We start from the raw sequence: 9,831 nt of genomic DNA on the forward strand, positions 1-9,831 counted from the left end.
ATATATGGTGACCTCAAGAATATAAGGCTGTGGTCTCCAGAGAAGGTCCTAGAATGTCCTGTGTTATTCTACAGTTCCTAAACTTTTTTTTTTAACTTGTTTTATGTTTTTTCATAAATGATATGGTTTGAAAAAAAAATGCATGGTCACAATCAAAGTGCAATCACATTAACTGATAATGCAAATATTACATATAAAGTTGAAAAAACGAAGGGTGCATTTATAAAGGTTTTAACGGAAATTCAACCTAAATTTGCTGAGTATTTAATAAGCAACATTCCCGCCGGAATATAAAAGCATATTTCTTAAACATCCTTTAAAGTGGTACTACAGCCTTAAGTTTTTTCACCTTAATGCATTCTATCGATCCAATCCAGAATGCTAATTAATGCTCTCCTTGCCCGGCCTGTCAGTTTAGGTGGACGGCCATGTCTTGGTAGGTTTGCAGTTGTGCCATACTCTTTCCATTTTCGGATGATTGAACAGTGCTCTGTGAGATGTTCAAAGCTTGGGATATTTTTCTATAACCTAACCCTGCTTTAAACTTTTCCACAACTTTATCCCAGACCTGTTTGGTGTGTTCCTTGGCCTTCATGATGCTCTTTGTTCCCTAAGGTTCTCTAACAAACCTCTGGAGGGCTTCACAGAACAGCTGTATTTATACTGAGATTAAATTACACACAGGTGGACTCGATTTATTAATTAGGTGACTTCTGAATAGAGTTGCCACCTTCTCCCTTTAAACCCGAACACATATGAATTGCACAGGTTCTGAGGCTAATTTAATGCAGATAAGGCACCAAGTGAGTTTAATTACCACCTTATTCAGCCACAGAACCTGTGTAACTAATACGTGATCGGTTTTAAAGGGATGAGGTGGTAACTCTACTCCTGAAGGCAATTGGTTCTACTAGATTTTAGTTAGGGGTATCAGAGTAAAGGGGGCTGAATACAACGCCACATTTATCATTTTCCTTCCACTTCACAATTATGTGCCACTTTGTGTTGGTCTAGCACATAAAATCCCAATAAAATACATTTACATTTTTGATTGTAACATGACAAAATGTGGAAAATTTCAAGAGGTATGAATACTTTTTCAAGGCACTGTATATGTGTGAAAATTAAGTTGGGACACTGTTTGATGAATTTATCATCTCCAAACATTCACCCCATATTCCCTTCAGAAAGCATATTACCTTTATAGTCTCAAAACATTCACCATATATGCCATTTAGTAAAGCATATTTGATATACATTCTGCCAACCTTCACCCTATATGTATTATTTATGAAGCACAACCCCTTTGCATCCCCAGCCCCCTTATTGCTCAGTTGTATCACCCCACGCACAAGTCTGCACTTAGATGAAGGGAACTGCTGCGCCAACTTAAAATACAAATACAAAAGCAGCCAACACTAACAATAAGACTAATAAAGTGTAGCGCTATAACTGTGATAAAAATCTACATGAGGGGTGTAGAATCACAATAGTGAGAGTGATATCTAGAAATTCACAAGTGTGTGGACAACCTCTACATTTTTGTACTAACAATGGAGAGTGAATGTTTCAGAAATTCACAGATAGGTGAATGTCTATTAGACAGTGCAAGTGTATCTCATTGGAAGAAACATCCAAAAAAGGAAAAAATAAAAACAAAAATTAAACAATATATAAAAAAGGCTAAACCCAAGTGAATGGAAAGTCTGGGATATTACAACAACATATCCATGCAGACATATAGATGCAAATCTGCATGTATGGAGTGGCTGTAAAAAACAGAAATTATAAACACAGGAATATGATGAAATGGCTGATGGACATATACATAATAAAAAGTCTATATGAATTGACAGTTCTTGGAGGTACAAGATGTTCAAAACTTGTGTGTATGTCTTTCACCGCAAGGTATACGGTATGCCAGCATCCAGGGCCAAATCTTCTTACAAAACACACACTTCAACTGGGAGAAATGAAATGCCCTTACCAGAGATGTTGGACTCACTGGCCGTTGGCGGTGAGTCATATAGGCTTGTACTGTCTAAGCGGTAGAGTTAAAGTTGATTCCAATCCCGGAGAGGTGCTGGATAGGCAGGAAGGACCTCACGGCTTTAACGCTCCTAGAAGGGATGAAGGGGGGCCCGATGCTCCTGTTCTCATTTTTCTTGATCAAGTTTCTTATCCGGATATGGGCTGGGGTCTTACATCAGGTTCCACTCGCTCAGGGGCAACCCCCCACCTGGTCTGGGGCGCACGTGCCACCAGTGAGCTCCAAACCCTGGAGCAATCGCAGGAGGCCGGTGGGCTTGCTAATTGGCTCCCGCTGTGTCCAATTGCAGCGAGAGCGGTTCACCGGTCGCACGTGCGCCCCAGACCAGGTGGGGGGTTGCCGCTCAGCGAGTGGAACCTGATGTAAGACCCCAGCCCATATCCGGATAAGAAACTTGATCAAGAAAAACGAGAACAGGAGCATTGGGCCCACCTTCATCCCTTCTAGGAGCGTTAAAGCTGTGAGGTCCTTCCTGCCTATCCAGCACCTCTCCGGGATTGGAATCGACTTTAACTATACCGCTTAGACAGTACAAGCCTATATGACTCACTGCCAATGGCCAGTGAGTCCAACATCTCTGGTAAGGGCATTTCATTTCTCCCAGTTGAAGTGTGTGTTTTGTAAGAAGATTTGGCCCTGGATGCTGGCATACTGTATACCTTGCGGTGAAAGACATACACACAAGTTTTGAACATCTTGTACCTCCAAGAACTGTCAATTCGCATAGACTTTTTATTATGTATATGTCCATCAGCCATTCCATCATATTCCTGTGTTTATAATTTCTGTTTTTTACAGCCACGCCATACATGCGGATTTGCATCTATATGTCTGCATGGATATGTTGTTGTAATATCCCAGACTTTCCATTCACTTGGGTTTAGCCTTTTTTATATATTGTTTAATTTTTGTTTTTATTTTTTCTTTTTTTGGATGTTTCTTCCAATGAGATACACTTGCACTGTCTAATAGACATTCACCTATCCATGAATTTCTGAAACATTCACTCTCCAAAAATGTAGAGGTTGTCCACACACTTGTAAATTTCTAGATATCACTCTCACTATTGTGATTCTACAAGTCTGCGCTTACCTCCCTTGCCAGATGTGGCCTCCTGCACCATCTTTAGCCCAGTAAAAATCTAGCGCCGGCTTTGCACACCTGCACAATGAGGTCTCAGAAACTGTTATTGAAGTTTGCTCCAGTTTTTATGAGTATATCCCATTTGGGTTTATGGGACATTAGGCAACCCCACTCTAGATCTTTACATGGCAGGCCACAGACCGTGGGGAGGGCCAAAGGCATCAGAAGAGGTACAGTAAGTACAGACATGTGGTGGGGGGGGGGGGTTGGGGCAAAGACACAGCTGTGTGTATGGGGGTGGAGGGCTAGGGAGGGGTGCTGGGTGAAGTTTGTAAAGCTAAACAGGTACTTTAATCATGTGAGATTTTCTTAAATTGTACCATCAACAAGAATATCACACAGAGATGCAAAATAATATTCTTCCTTTATTAAAACAGCCAGCAGGAGCAACTTCTATCCTGACATATTTTGCACCAGGCACAGCGCTACCTCAAAGAATTATTTGAGAAAACACTGTGTCCAGCTCAAAACATGTCAGGATGAGTGGCGTATCCTCTATGGGTGCAATGCAGCACACACGGGCCCCAAGGGGGATGGGGCCCACTGTGCACTTATTGAGGATTCCTGTCAGCTGCCTGCTCTCTCGCAACTCCTTCCAATCACCTACCAAATGATCTAAGGAGGACTCCAATCTAAAAATGGGCTCAGATATAAGAGGGGACTCCTATGTAGGACTCTAGTGTAATGAGAGACTGATCTAAGGGGATGTATGAGGGAACTAATGTAAGAAGGGACACTAATTTAAGTGGGAACTCCAATCTAAAGGGGATTCTGACTAAAGTAAACTACATCTAAAGCCCAAACCTTTTTTTTCTGATTTTGGATAAAGTAGGGAAGAGTGAAAACCCAATCAGATTTTTTGCCATCTGTGCTCCATTGGGGAGATTTCCCTTCATCTCCTGTCCTGTAAACGCAACAGGACCTAAGAGGAATAATTTCCCTTCATCTCCTGTCCTGTAAACACAATAGGAACTAAGAGGAATACCCACTTAGACAATAATCCCTGGAATAAGTATCCCCACTGGAAAATTTCCCCTCTATAACTGTTCTGGTGACAACTCAAAATGTAGGCGCTGCTCTATGCTGCTGTAAGGACAGCCCTACTACTTGGATAGAGGACGAACCATGCTCATCATGTGACCAGCCAAAGGACGCTGGAATTAGGAAATAAAAAGAGGTAATTAGGGTATGTATACATTATTTTATTAAAATGTAGATGTAGGTGGATGTTCAGGGACCTAGGGGGAGGCAAGTTGGAGTTGGGCATTAAAGATGATCTTTGGGCATCAAGCTAATGGACCTGCTTTTATATTCCTAAATCTAAATGCTCTGTTTACATAACTAAATCCATGGTCACGTAATACATTGAGTTCCAAGTCTCCTCTCTTTTCATTGCAGAGTGGAAGGTTCCATCTCTGGGTTTTCTAGTCTCTGCTTAGTTTACATGAATGCTTTCTATTGGCTGTCCAGTAGCAGGAACCTTTCTGGTCCTGAAGGCTGCAGTGCCATAATGACATCACTATGACGGGACTGGTTAGCATGGGCACAGACTGCAGCACCAGTATGAAATGTACACTTTACAGTACAAAGTGCAGTAGCAAAGACTATGTGATGTAATTTACAGCCTACAGAGTGCAGTGTCCATAAGTACATAACATACAGCTCAGTCAGAAGTATGTGCCATACAGAGTATTACAGTCAGGAGTATGTACACTGTATATTACATACTCCTGACCTCCACAACCTGTAAACTGTACTGTACTTTACGTATTACTAATACAGAATGTATATCCTGTGCTCTTTGAATGTAATTCATTGATTTAAATGGAAAATACTGCATTTGGCCTCTAGATGGAGGCAAATCTCATAGGAATTTCTTACCATAATTACCTCCTCATCTAGTGGCCAAAAGTGGTATTTTCTGTTTAAAAGAAATGATGATTTGAACAGCATAGGATATATATACAGTATCTCACAAAAGTGAGCACGCCCCTCACATTTTTGTAAATATTTTTATTTTATTATAGACAACACTGAAGAAATGATACTTTGCTACAATGTAAAGTAGTGAGTGTTCAGCTTGTATAACAGTGTAAATTTGCTGTCCCCTCAAAATAACTCAACACACAGCCATTAATGTCTAAACTGCTGGCAAACAAAGTGAGTACACCCTGTAACACCCTGTGACCCCCTCCTTTGTGCTCTCATGAAAGAATGTGGTTGGTATAAGAGGTCAGTGATAAGCTGGAAGGACACCATGACCATTCCGTTTTTTTTAGACAAAACATTTATTAACAAAATGTGCCGGGTTAACGAATCTAATGATAAACAATGTGATCACAATTATTTTTGAACCTGTTTTTCAAACATGGTAAAATGAAGGTTACATTTAACTGTGTATTACACAAATTGAATATCCTTTGATAGTGGAAACAGTGCATTTAAAAAAGGGAAATTAAGTAAAATTAAGTAATATGTCCCCCTTTAAGGAAATTTATCTGTGGATATATATTAGTGGGTGATATGGAAATTATCATTTGAGTATTCATTTCTAATATGAGTTTAACAATTTTATTAATAATATAGATATATTGAAACTGGTTTAGACAACCTTTGGTTGGAAATGAAATCCAGGTTATTGGGGAAATTTTTAAAAATGGGATTAGTTTAGATTAAGATAACAATTTTGTAATTTTACATTTATACAATAAGCCCTTATTGAGAGAAAAAAAGATTAAGATGAGGTTGTTATTTGGAATACAGCTGCCATAATATTTAACAAAGCCAAGATGGATGGGATACATAAGAAGTTTTTCTACAAAAATTAAATCTTAAGGTCTGATAATAACTTGATGTGCGGTCCATGATGTGAGAGTAATGATGAATAAAATTTAACCACTTGACGACCGCCTCACGCCGATTTACGTCGGCAAGGTGGCACGGACAGGCAAAATCACGTACATGTACGTGATTTGCCTTCCGCGGGTGGGGGGTCCGATCGGACCCCCCCCCCGGTGCCCGAGGCGGTCGTCTTTTCTCCCACGGCGATCGGAGATGAGGGGGAGGCCATCCGTTCATGGCCCCCCCCTCGCGATCGCCGCCGGCCAATGAGAACATTCCTTTGCTGCTGTATGCTAAACAGCAGCAAAGGAAATTATGTCATCTCTCCTCGGCTCGGTAATTTCCGTTCCGGCCCGAGGAGAGAAGACAAGTGAGTGAGTGCACAACACACACACACACAGTAGAACATGCCAGGCACACAAAACACCCCGATCCCCCCCCCCGATCGCCCCCCCGATCCCCCCCCAATCACCCCCCCCCTGTCACAAACTGACACCAGCAGTTTTTTGTTTTTTTGTTTTTTTTTTTCTGATTACTGCATTGGTGTCAGTTTGTGACAGTTACAGTGTTGGGACAGTTAGTATTACCCCCCTGTAGGTCTAGGATACCCCCCTAACCCCCCCTAATAAAGTTTTAACCCCTTGATCACCCCCTGTCACCAGTGTCACTAAGCGATCATTTTTCTGATCGCTGTATTAGTGTCGCTGGTGACGCTAGTTAGTGAGGTAAATATTTAGGTTCGCCGTCAGCGTTTTATAGCGACAGGGACTCCCATATACTATCTAATAAATGTTTTAACCCCTTGATTGCCCCCTAGTTAACCCTTTCACCACTGATCACCGTATAACTGTTACGGGTGACGCTGGTTAGTTTGTTTATTTTTTATAGTGTCAGGGCACCCGCCGTTTATTACCGAATAAAGGTTTAGCCCCCCGGTCACCCGGCGGTGATATGCGTCGCCCCAGGCAGCGTCAGATTAGCGCCAGTACCGCTAACACCCACGCACGCAGCATACGCCTCCCTTAGTGGTATAGTATCTGAACGGATCAATATCTGATCCGATCAGATCTATACTAGCGTCCCCAGCAGTTTAGGGTTCCCAAAAACACAGTGTTAGTGGGATCAGCCCAGATACCTGCTAGCACCTGCGTTTTGTCCCTCCGCCCGGCCCACCCAAGTGCAGTATCGATCGATCACTGTCACTTACAAAACACTAAACGCATAACTGCAGCGTTCGCAGAGTCAGGCCTGATCCCTGCGATCGCTAACAGTTTTTTTGGTAGCATTTTGGTGAGCTGGCAAGCACCAGCCCCAGGCTGCGCCAGATTAGCGCCAGTACCACTGACACCCACGCACGTACCATACACCTCCCTTAGTGGTATAGTATCTGAACGGATCAATATCTGGTCCGATCAGATCTATACTAGCGTCCCCAGCAGTTTAGGGTTCCCAAAAACGCAGTGTTAGCGGGATCAACCCAGATACCTGCTAGCACCTGCGTTGTGCCCCTCCGCCCGGCCCAGCCCAGCCCAGTCCACCCAAGTGCAGTATCGATCGATCACTGTCACTTACAAGGCACTAAACGCATAACTGCAGCGTTCGCAGAGTCAGGCCTGATCCCTGCGATCGCTAACAGTTTTTTTGGTAGCATTTTGGTGAACTAGCAAGCACCGGCCCCAGGCAGCGTCAGGTTAGCGCCAGTACCACTAACACCCACGCACACAGCATACGCCTCCTTTAGTGGTATAGTATCTGAACGGATCAATATCTGATCCGATCAGATCTATACTAGCGTCCCCAGCAGTTTAGGGTTCCCAAAAACACAGTGTTAGCGGGATCAGCCCAGATACCTGCTAGCACCTGCGTTTTGCCCCTCCGCCCGGCCCAGCCCAGCCCACCCAAGTGCAGTATCGATCGATCACTGTCACTTACAAAACACTAAACGCATAACTGCAGCGTTTGCAGAGTCAGGCCTGATCCCTGCGATCGCTAACAGTTTTTTTGGAAGCTTTTTATTGAACTGGCAAGCACCAGCGGCCTAGTACACCCCGGTCGTAGTCAAACCAGCGCTGCAGTAACACTTGGTGACGTGGCGAGTCCTATAAGTGCAGTTCAAGCTGGTGAGGTGGCAAGCACAAGTAGTGTCCCGCTGCCACCAAGAAGACAAACACAGGCCCGTCATGCCCATAGTGCCCTTCCTGCTGCATTCGCCAATCCTAATTGGGAACACACCGCTTCTGCAGCGCCCGTACTTCCCCCATTCACATCCCCAACCAAATGCAGTCGGCTGCATGAGAGGCATTTTTATGTCCTCCCGAGTACCCCTACCCAACGAACCCCCCCAAAAAGATGTCGTGTCTGCAGCAAGCGCGGATATAGGCGTGACACCCGCTATTATTGTCCCTCCTGTCCTGACAATCCTGGTCTTTGCATTGGTGAATGTTTTGAACGCTACCATGCACTAGTTGAGTATTAGCGTAGGGTACAGCATTCCACAGACTAGGCACACTTTCACAGGGTCTCCCAAGATGCCATCGCATTTTGAGAGACCCGAACCTGGAACCGGTTACAGTTATAAAAGTTAGTTACAAAAAAAGTGTAAAAAAAAATATATATATATAAAATAAAAAAAAATAGTTGTCGTTTTATTGTTCTCTCTCTCTATTCTCTCTCTCTATTGTTCTGCTCTTTTTTTACTGTATTCTATTCTGCAATGTTTTATTGTTATTGTTATTGTTATTATGTTTTATCATGTTTGTTTTTCAGGTATGTAATTATTTATACTTTACTGTTTACTGTGCTTTATTGTTAACCATTGTTAACCATTTTTTTGTCTTCAGGTACGCCATTCACGACTTTGAATGGTTATACCAGAATGATGCCTGCAGGTTTAGGTATCATCTTGGTATCATTCTTTTCAGCCAGCGGTCGGCTTTCATGTAAAAGCAATCCTAGTGGCTAATTAGCCTCTAGACTGCTTTTACAAGCCGTGGGAGGGAATGCCCCCCCCCACACTGTCTTCCGTGTTTTTCTCTGGCTCTCCTGTCTCAACAGGGAACCTGAGAATGCAGCCGGTGATTCAGCCAGCTGACCATAGAGCTGATCAGAGACCAGAGTGGCTCCAAACATCTCTATGGCCTAAGAAACCGGAAGCTACGATCATTTTATGACTTAGATTTCGCCGGATGTAAATAGCGCCATTGGGAAATTGGGGAAGCATTTTATCACACCGATCTTGGTGTCATCAGATGCTTTGAGGGCAGAGGAGAGATCTAGGGTCTAATAGACCCCAATTTTTTCAAAAAAGAGTACCTGTCACTACCTATTGCTATCATAGGGGATATTTGCATTCCCCGAGATAACAATAAAAATGATTAAAAAAAAAAAAAAAATGAAAGGAACAGTTTAAAAATAAGATAAAAAAGCAAAAAAATAATAAAGAAAAAAAAAAAAAAAAAAAAAAAAAAGCACCCCTGTCGCCCCCTGCTCTCGCGCTAAGGCGAACGCAAACGGCGGTCTGTCGTCAAACGTAAACAGCAATTGCACCATGCATGTGAGGTATCGCCGCGAAGGTCAGATCGAGGGCAGTAATTTTTGCAGTAGACCTCCTCTGTAAATCTAAAGTGGTAACCTGTAAAGGCTTTTAAAGGCTTTTAAAAATGCATTTATTTTGTTGCCACTGCACGTTTGTGCGCAATTTTAAAGCATGTCATGTTTGGTATCCATGTACTCGGCCTAAGATCATCTTTTTTATTTCATCAAACATTTGGGCAATATAGTGTGTTTTAGTGCATTAA

The sequence above is a fragment of the Aquarana catesbeiana genome, linkage group LG03 (genome assembly GCF_042186555.1).
Source record: "Aquarana catesbeiana isolate 2022-GZ linkage group LG03, ASM4218655v1, whole genome shotgun sequence".
Classification (NCBI taxonomy): domain Eukaryota; kingdom Metazoa; phylum Chordata; class Amphibia; order Anura; family Ranidae; genus Aquarana; species Aquarana catesbeiana.